This window comes from Pogona vitticeps, chromosome 4 (genome assembly GCF_051106095.1).
Source record: "Pogona vitticeps strain Pit_001003342236 chromosome 4, PviZW2.1, whole genome shotgun sequence".
Lineage (NCBI taxonomy): Eukaryota > Metazoa > Chordata > Lepidosauria > Squamata > Agamidae > Pogona > Pogona vitticeps.
The window spans coordinates 123,191,509-123,200,409 of NC_135786.1; the positions used below are offsets into that span (position 1 = coordinate 123,191,509).

The 8,901-nt window shown below is 38.5% G+C and overlaps 1 protein-coding gene across 2 annotated transcripts in view; it reads right to left on the bottom strand.

Moving 5' to 3' along the window:
• DDR2 (discoidin domain receptor tyrosine kinase 2) overlaps positions 1-8,234 on the bottom strand; it is an 83,814-nt gene extending 75,580 nt beyond the window's left edge. The window contains exon 1 of one of the 2 annotated variants that reach the window (XM_020798567.3): positions 7,867-8,234. The gene's annotated coding sequence lies outside the window, so the exon portion shown is untranslated. Of the gene's footprint in view, positions 1-284; positions 519-7,866 lie in introns of those variants that run through there. The other variant, XM_072998242.2, reaches the window with a different exon arrangement.
• Positions 8,235-8,901: the final 667 nt, after the last annotated feature.

Below are 8,901 nucleotides of genomic sequence, written 5' to 3' on the forward strand. Positions count from 1 at the left end.
TCTTTTGCCTTCCCCAATCTGGCACTTTCTAGATGCAGGGATTTGAACCAAAGTCTCCTGAGTTGCTTTCCAGATGTGGCAAGCTTCATTTAAAAGAAGCACAAATACTTAGAGATACGAGTGTAGGAACAATCGCTAAGGTTTGTGTTGTTATTAATGGTGTGCATTAAAATTTCTTCCTTGAGAATTTCAGCCATTCAATTTGCACCCTTCCCTTCCAAAATATTTCCAAAAGGAGATTTCATACAAATTTTCATAGTGAAGATCAAGGTTCTTGTGCTTACCTCACTTATGAGGTAACTGATGACAAGTGCGTGTACATGGCTCATCTTTCATTGTTGAACTATCTCTATAGCAAATGGCAGCCTCCCTTCCCAGCAGCTTCCTGTATAGCCCAGGGGACAATACCATCTAGTAACTTCTCTCACCAGGCCTTTTCAGATAAGGAAGTGCGGGCAACCAAGAAAACTGCAGAGTTGTGATGGGATGAGTAATAGAAAGGAAAAAAAAAGAACAAATGCAACACCTTTCACTATTTTATAGTGTTATGGTAAGCTAAAAAATATAACCAAAAGACTTTCTAAAAGGCTTGGAGTAGGAGGAAGAAAAAAGGAAAAATTTTACATGGGGAGATAAAAATGAAAGAATTGGAGAACAAATTTTGGCACAGCAAAAGGTTCACTTTTCCCCTGAAGCTGAATTTCCCACTGTTCTCCCATATACGCAATACAGACCTTTCAGAGAAAGAGGAATCTTTATACACATCCCAAGATGAAACAACATCTATTTGCAATGACTCTCAAAAAAGTAAAATTTGAAGACGTGGGAAAGATATTGAACCCAGAATTGTTACAAGTTCATAGCCATCATTTCTCAGAAGACAATTTTCCTGAGAAACATTCTGAAATGTTCTTTTTCTTACTCGCCTAGGAATAGAGAGCCACTTTGCATAACTATTTCCAAAATTTCTCCACAGTTTCTTTGCCTCATTATCTCCACCTCATTATCTCTACCACTATGCCCCCAAAAGACGCTAGGAAGAAGGCGTGATGGAGGGAGTCAGACAAGGCCCAGTCTACCAACACAGTTGCCATTGTTGCCAGTTGCAGTGGCAGCACACAAACCTGTGCTATAACCAGAGCTAATGCTGAGCTTTACCTATGAGAAATTGTCTGAGAATTTCTCCTTGCTCTTGATAAATTCAGTCAAATTGTCCTCACAATTTAAAGTCAAAAGTACGGTTGTGCTATAAGCTGGAGTGATTTTATATTGCCCCCTCATCTGTGCTTTCATTTCCCCATTGTTACTATATACTGAGCTGTAGATATACTTCTTGTTGTTGTTGTTGTTCCTCTTTCATCACAGGTTGGACCCCATCATGACTATATTGAATTAGGGATGCACCAGGTTGTGGTGCTGCATCCAAGCCAGTCTCCCAGGGTTCTTCTGCAGATAAGCTCTTTTCCTTCCTATGCTTCTTTCCCCATTTATTTTACTTTGAATGAGAAGCTGCAACAATCTACCTACTTTACATTTTATACTTCATGACTGATGTTAGATCGGTTTTGATAGTTTAAGAATTTTATGACTACTTGGTCTTTATTCCTTCATCTTACGTCTTATTCACCCTCCCCATCCAAGAAAATTCTTAACACCCTGCAAAAAAAAATCCCTTTCTGAAATGCTTCTCTGTCTTCCTTTTAATATAACAAAATGTATTCAAATCCAATAATAATAATAATAAATATTTTATTACGGCCATTGACCAGCAAAAGATTCAAATCCAATTATTTTGTGCAAAATAGTTTGACCAGGAATGCTTTGCACCTTGCAACGCACATTATCAAAGCCTTTTTAATGTTCTTGTTGCATATTATATTTTTCATCTTGAGGAATTTGCTAGAAAATGTCTGTTCTGAATTCTGTTTCATGGATAGGTTCCTATTACTGTTCATTCATTTTTAACAAACTTATGACCTATTTATTTTTGTCAATGTGCTCATTCTGGATCTTTAACTGAATTTCTTGGTTTGCTTGCATTTTATTTATTACCATGAATCCGCTTTTCTTAATAGTAATCTTCACAGATGCAAGGTCAATACTGTAGATTTCTTTGAACAAGTATCATGTGATAAAGAACCCACAGTTTTAGAAAATGTACTGAAAACTGCTGTCAAAGGAGTTAGCATAAATAAATCACCAGGTATATATGCAGTGACAACAGAACTACTTCAAGCTACAGACACCGATTCTATTAAAACTCTAACAAGAATATGCCAAGAATTATGGAAAATAAAATAATAGCCTACACAGAATGGAAGTATTCAGTACTTGATAAATCATGAGTAATAGTCAAAGTTTTACAGCAAATACTTTTACTACATATGGAGAGAGTATTTTCAGATGTTAAGTGAGAGTCAGAATGTCTAGATGAAGCTGGCTGAATAGCTCAGTGAATTGGAGCACATGGATATGAAGCCAGACATTGAAAGTTTGATTCCCTACTTTGTATTGTAGGGGAAGAGCTGTGTGAGCTTGGGTGAGCTACGTAGTCCCATAATAGCTCCAGAAACGGGGGTAGTGGAACCATCTACTTTATGTCTAGGAAAACCTGGGGGAAAAATCAAATTAGAATTGCCTTGAAGGCCTGTAATTATTATGACAGATCAAATCTGAATACTCTCTAGGAGTGAAAATGACTAAAACTGAATCTATCATACTTGAGACATATCATAAGATGTAATGAAAAATCCAATAATGCTTAGAAAAGTGGAAGGCAGTAGGAAAAGAGGAACACTGAATATGACGTGGACTGACTGAATAAACCCCGCCTTTAATTTGCAAGGCCTGAGCAGGACTATTGATGACAGAACCTTATGGAGATTACTAATTCAAAGGGTCACCATAAATTGGCAACACTTCGACAACCCATAACATCAATAAAGGTTCATTTCAGCCAACCTGAATGATTTCTGGTTTGTAAATCTGACTGAAAAGATTCACTAAAACATCTGAGCCATCCTCTGCTGCTACTTTTAATGTTTCTGCAAAATCATAATCAGGTTCAAGAATTTTGTCATTTTTATTAGCTAAATTGCATTTCACATTTACGTATTACCAGTGCGGTATCAACAGAAGGTATAATAAACTCTACCATCATGTAGCTCTCTTATTTACTCACACCACATGCTGATTTTACATTTGATGTCAAGTATCAGAGACTTTTTGCTACCCAGCAATAGTTAGCATTGCCATTTTTAAAAATATAGCCAACAACTTTACAAAAAGAGTGCTGGATCTTCTTTTGGGTCTCTATTTTGGTACATTATCCAGGCCACATCATTTTCTTGGCTTCCCTAATTTTCTTTTGGATATTATTGGGTAATTGTCTGTGTTTGACATTGCTTTATTTTTCTCCTTTTGCTTGTCCTCCATAGGCATTCTTCAGTCTTGAGAGACTATGGCAACGTGCTCTGTATGGAGGACTTGGAACAGCATCTAGTGTTTTGACGCTGTACGTGAAGCTGGAGTGTCCTCTCCAGGGCACGAAGCCTGGGTAAAATAATGTGGAGGATAGGCTGTTACCCAACCAGCAAATCCCCCCTCTCCACGTCATTGAAATAGTCCAATGGAAAGGCAAGAGCCAATACAACTAGTTTCAGCGACATCGCAGGAGTTGACAGAATGACAGGAACTGCCTCCGGGACTCTGGCTCTGGATTTTGCCTCGAGGTTAACTCCTGAAGCCTTTTCCATCAGTGGATATAGCCACAAGGCAGCGGAGGTTTGAAATCAGAGTTTTCCTTCTCTTAGATGGGTTTCCTTCCAGGACTGAACGAGTCCCACCTACCTGGCAGCTTCTCCTCCATTAGCTGTAATATCTCTTCTAACATCCCTTTCTTTCTTACATTTATCTCAATGTGTTGTCAATTGTATCTAACAATATTTTTGTCAGCACTTAAAAATCCTGTGCAGATTTCTGTATGTATAATCAACTTGGCAATAATTTGAATGTGATGCCAATAATTACAAGTTCTGCTTCACAGAAGTATGTAATTCTTTCTCCATATCATTTTCCTAATCCGTGTTTTCCAACAAATTGTCCAAAAAATCATTTAACTTCTATTAATTCAATGTTGAATCAATGGAACTTAAAAAGAAGTTGACTCACCAAATCTTCATTGATTCAATCGGCCTACGCTAGAGCTAAGCAACAGGATTTTGGCTATAATGTGGTAGTTTTCTCTCATCTTCTGTATCTCAGAACTGGAAAGACTATTATCACATTCACTTTTCTATACCTCAGCCCAACCAGTATCCATTTTCTGGGGCCTCCAAATGACACAGAAATATCGCTGCTGCCCAAAGTCACATGGGATTTTGTTCCTCAGGGTTCAGTAGATATCTTTAGTCAAGTTTCTCCCCACGAACATCTCTAGTTTTTAGTTTAATTAACCACCATCCATATAAACCAAAAATTTTAAAACACACAATTTTCTTAAAGTTGCATTTTACTTAGGAAGGGCAGCAATGAAGGAATTAGAAAAGACCATCAAGTATAAGGATGTGTCACTGGAGACCAAGAAGAAGATAATCTACACTCTTGTATTTACTATCACTATGTATGGGTGTGAAAGCTGGTCAGTTAAGAAAGCTGACAGGAAAAAATGCTTTGTTTGAAATATTTAATTATTTATTTAACTTATATGCCACCCACACTACCCAAAGATCTCTGGGGGCTTACAACAATTAAAATACAGTACAAAAATAAAACCATTAAGATACAATTAAAATATATATTCCCAAAATTGTCATCAGGACTCACAGTTGTTATAATTTCAATTAAAAGTATTCTGGAACAGGAAGGTTTTGACCTGGCGCCGAAATGTCATCAGCGTCGGTGCCAGACAAATCTAATTTGGGATAGCATTCCATAGTCTGGGGGCAGCTGCCGAGAAGGCCCTGTGTCTACAAGCCGTCCCTCTTACCTCCTTGAGGGACGGTTCTTTCAAAGGGCCCCCTGGCTAGATCTTAACTGCCGGTGCTGGAGAAATATGGTGCTGGAGGAGAGCTTTGCAGACACGCTGGACTGCCAGAAAGACAAACAAGTGGGTTCTAGACTGAATCAAGCCTGAACTATCTCTGGAGGCAAAAACATCGAAGCTGAAGCTGTTCTACTCTAGGCACATCATTAGAAGGCAGGATTCTTTGAAAAAGACAATAATGCTGGGAAAGGTAAAAAAAGAAGACCAAATATGAGATGGATTGACTGCCTAAAGGCTTGAGTCTACAAGAGCTGAGCTGAGCTGTTTAGGAAGCGATTTGATGGCACGTAAAAACAACACTGTTGTGTACGATGAGGACATAACATGGTGCTTTTTCCAAAAGAACACAGCTACTGGTCATCCATGCCCCCTCCCCCCGACAGCTCCCAGCATTTGTGCTGAATATAACAATTCCCTGAGCACATACCTACAGTATTGCAGCCCACATGGCTCACTTTAGCAGCCCTGATGGGTAATAATAATAATAATATTCCTTGTCATCATCTGAGAACTGCAGAGCTGGAAGGGACCCTCTGGACCAAAAGTACATCTAGTTCAAGAGACACCAAATGCTGCGATCGTGCAGGTGAATGGGTCTGGGAAGTCCACAGAAAGACCTCTCCCAGCAAACTGTCAGTGAGAGCTACAGCATCTGACATTTTCATTCAGCTTTTGCAGAAAATGGCTGTTGATAGACCCATCAACCATTAGGTTGTTTAACTCTCTTTCAAAGGCATCTAGGACCTCCACTGCCTATTGCCATACATCTTGTTGAATCATATTCTATGGCTCGGTTGTGGTTGGGTGTTGGTTTTCTTACTTTACCTTGAATCTGTTCTACATCAATTATATTAAGAGACAAGTTCTCAAATTATGAGGGAGAAAAATTAGGGAAATTATTTCAAACAATGCACACTTTGTAGTGACATGACTAGAAAGTATGTTATCCTGCTCATATTGCTTTTCATGTCTCCTATTTTTCATGCCTATAATTTTTCACTAACTACACAGCTGCAAACATGAATTTACCATCAAATGCACACTTCATAAGGAATGAGAATCAAGGGCTGCTTCTTGGGAAACTGTGCCAGAATAACGTGTGTGAATAAAAATTGTTGGTCACTTGCATATTTTCAACACTTTGTCATATGTCTAAATAAACCTAGATGTACACTGAGTATGGGGGACGCATGTGAAGAGCATTATCACATGGATATGAATGTGCCAGTGTGATCTGAAAAGTAATATTGGTAGATTGTTATATTGTGAATGGCGGTGAGGAAGAAAGTCAGGCCTAAAGCACTTGACTTTAATTCGGACACTGGGTCCGTAAAATGTTCTTCTTTCTGAGAAGAGGAGAGTAGATTCCTGGGTAACTTTATTTTCTCTAAGGAGATAAAAAGGACTGAATATTGGCTGAAATACTTGAAAAGTTCAATCAACATATTATATAAAACAGTAACGGAAACTGAACAATTGTTCTATATTGCAGCTGGACTCTTAACTATTTAAGGACTTTAAAGACATTCACGTCAACTCACATGGATTACAATATTGCTGGTAGCCATGAATGATGCTGTAAGTTACATTATTGTTTTCCTTAACTCCAGAAGGAAGTTGCTCACAAGTGTTTCTGTCTACGGCAGTATCAGATCTTCGCTCAGTTAATGGGTCATCATGCCTTTACAGCATAGTGGAGAATCAGACACACTTTTTAAATCTTGTTTCACCTACAGTCTAATGGGAAGATAGAGCATCGTATATGGAAGAAAAAGAGAGCAATACAAGCATTTCTGTTAAAATATCCTATGAGCACAACAATAGTTTTAAAGGAGCTTGCAATTTTTCAATTGTTTAATTTTTGATTTTTCATTTTTGAAGATCTCACCCAAGCCAGTACTATTTTTGATTTTGAATAAGCCTAAGCATGTCACACACTTTCCTCTGGTCTACTGACAAAAGAGTAACAGTTTCTGTTTTTGTTTCTTCTTTATTCCTTTTCAAGTTAGAGCTCCAATCAAGAGATTCTTGATGAAAAGCTATCTGGGGATTTTGAAAGTAATATTTTTCCTTTGCTCTTCCTCCTTTGGTTTTTTTTTCAAGATGGGCCTAAATTTTCTGGGGGAAAGAAATAGTACAGGTTCTGTTGCAAATCATCTGGAACTGGGGTCTTGTGAGACTGGATTGACTACCTTGCCAGAAGGCCTTTCAGACACCACCAGCAATAATGGAAACAACAATGAAACACAGGGGTGTCATGAGGCACACACAAACAGCGATGAAAAAGGGGAGGCTTCAAATCTTATAACTTTCCCCATAAAAGTATCTTCACACAATCAACAGTATTTGGTTCTTCAGTCAACAGCTTTTCAGACCAATTTAGCCACAGATGAAAGAAAGAAAGAAAGAAAGAAAGAAAGAAAGAAAGAAAGAAAGAAAGAAAGAAAGAAAGAAAGAAAGAAAGAAAGAAAGAAAGAAAGAAAGAAAGAAAAACCCCTTCAATCTCAGGGTCTTTTCCTAACTTCAACATCCTCTCTTTAGATATACCTCTCAGATGCCAGAACTATCATTGGCATCTGTAATCAACCAGCCTGGCCTGCCATGCAAACAACATTTTTAAAAGAACGATATAATTTTTTCTCATAAAGGAAGCTTGCTAGAAAAATGCATAATTTTCTCCTATTCCTTTGTTCCCTTAGTTTGCCCTGTTACAACATCCTAAACCAAGCTAGCCTTTGTCCAGGAGAAGGCTTTCCGTCTTATGAAACAAGAGTATGAAATGTTGAAGTTAATGTTTTTGAAAAGCATCAAAACATCCATACCTGGATGGTAAGATGAATTCTGAAGGGAAGGCAGCAGGAGTTTTCAAGTTTAATCCACAATGTTAATGGAAAACGGACAGATTCCACTTTTTCGCCCTAGATGGAGAAGCCAGGCTGGAAATAAACTTCGGCAGGCTGATGCAAGATGCTTTTGCAAGCGATTTAGCATTCTGAGGATTCTTGGGACCTAGCCAGAAGTCCCACAATTCCAGCATATTTCACATTTGGTTTCAATTAGGGGACGGGAAAGGGGAAGAGAGTCACCAATTGGAGCTAGCTTCTCTTTGGAGGCTATTTTCCCTCACTCAAGGGAACACAGGCTAAACTATAATTTCAATCAAAACCCATTCCGCGCTAGGCAGGAGGGGTTGGGGGCGGGGGAAGAGACACAGCAAAGAGGCTCCAAGAATTTGTGTGTCCTCTTTTTAAAAGTTTTTTTAAAAATACACCCGTTTTATTATTGTTCCACTTAGATAAGAAATTTTAATTTGGTTTCACTATTTTGAGGAGTGCTTGCGAACAGACCAGGAGAAAGGATCTGAATGAATTATTGGCAAGCAGTATGCTGTTTGGAACACAAACACCGGTAGCATCTGGCTCGGTCGCTTTCCCCCATGGTTTTTCAAAAGGGTTGATGTAAATGTGGGGACATCTCACCCATCTCCTTTGATATTATAGATGCCAAGTCCAAGAATGTTGATGTTAAATGTTTATAGAAAAGGTTCTTGCAGGTCCAGTATTTGGTCAGAAATGCTAAACAAGATATTCAGAATGTGACAAAGAGTATATTTTTGTTAATTTTTGAATATGAAATTTTCATCTTACAAGAACATACCTGAATAAGAGGAAAAAGAGTTCTTCGGTGGTGGCGGCTCCCCACCTGTAGAATGTCCTCGGCAGAGAGGCTCACGTGGCACATACATTGCTATCATTCCAGCACCATAGACTTCAGCTTCCCAGTGTCAAGAAACACTAGCCAAGATCCTGTTGTGCAACTCTATCTGCACAATAGGAATGATGTTACTCCCCATGGCA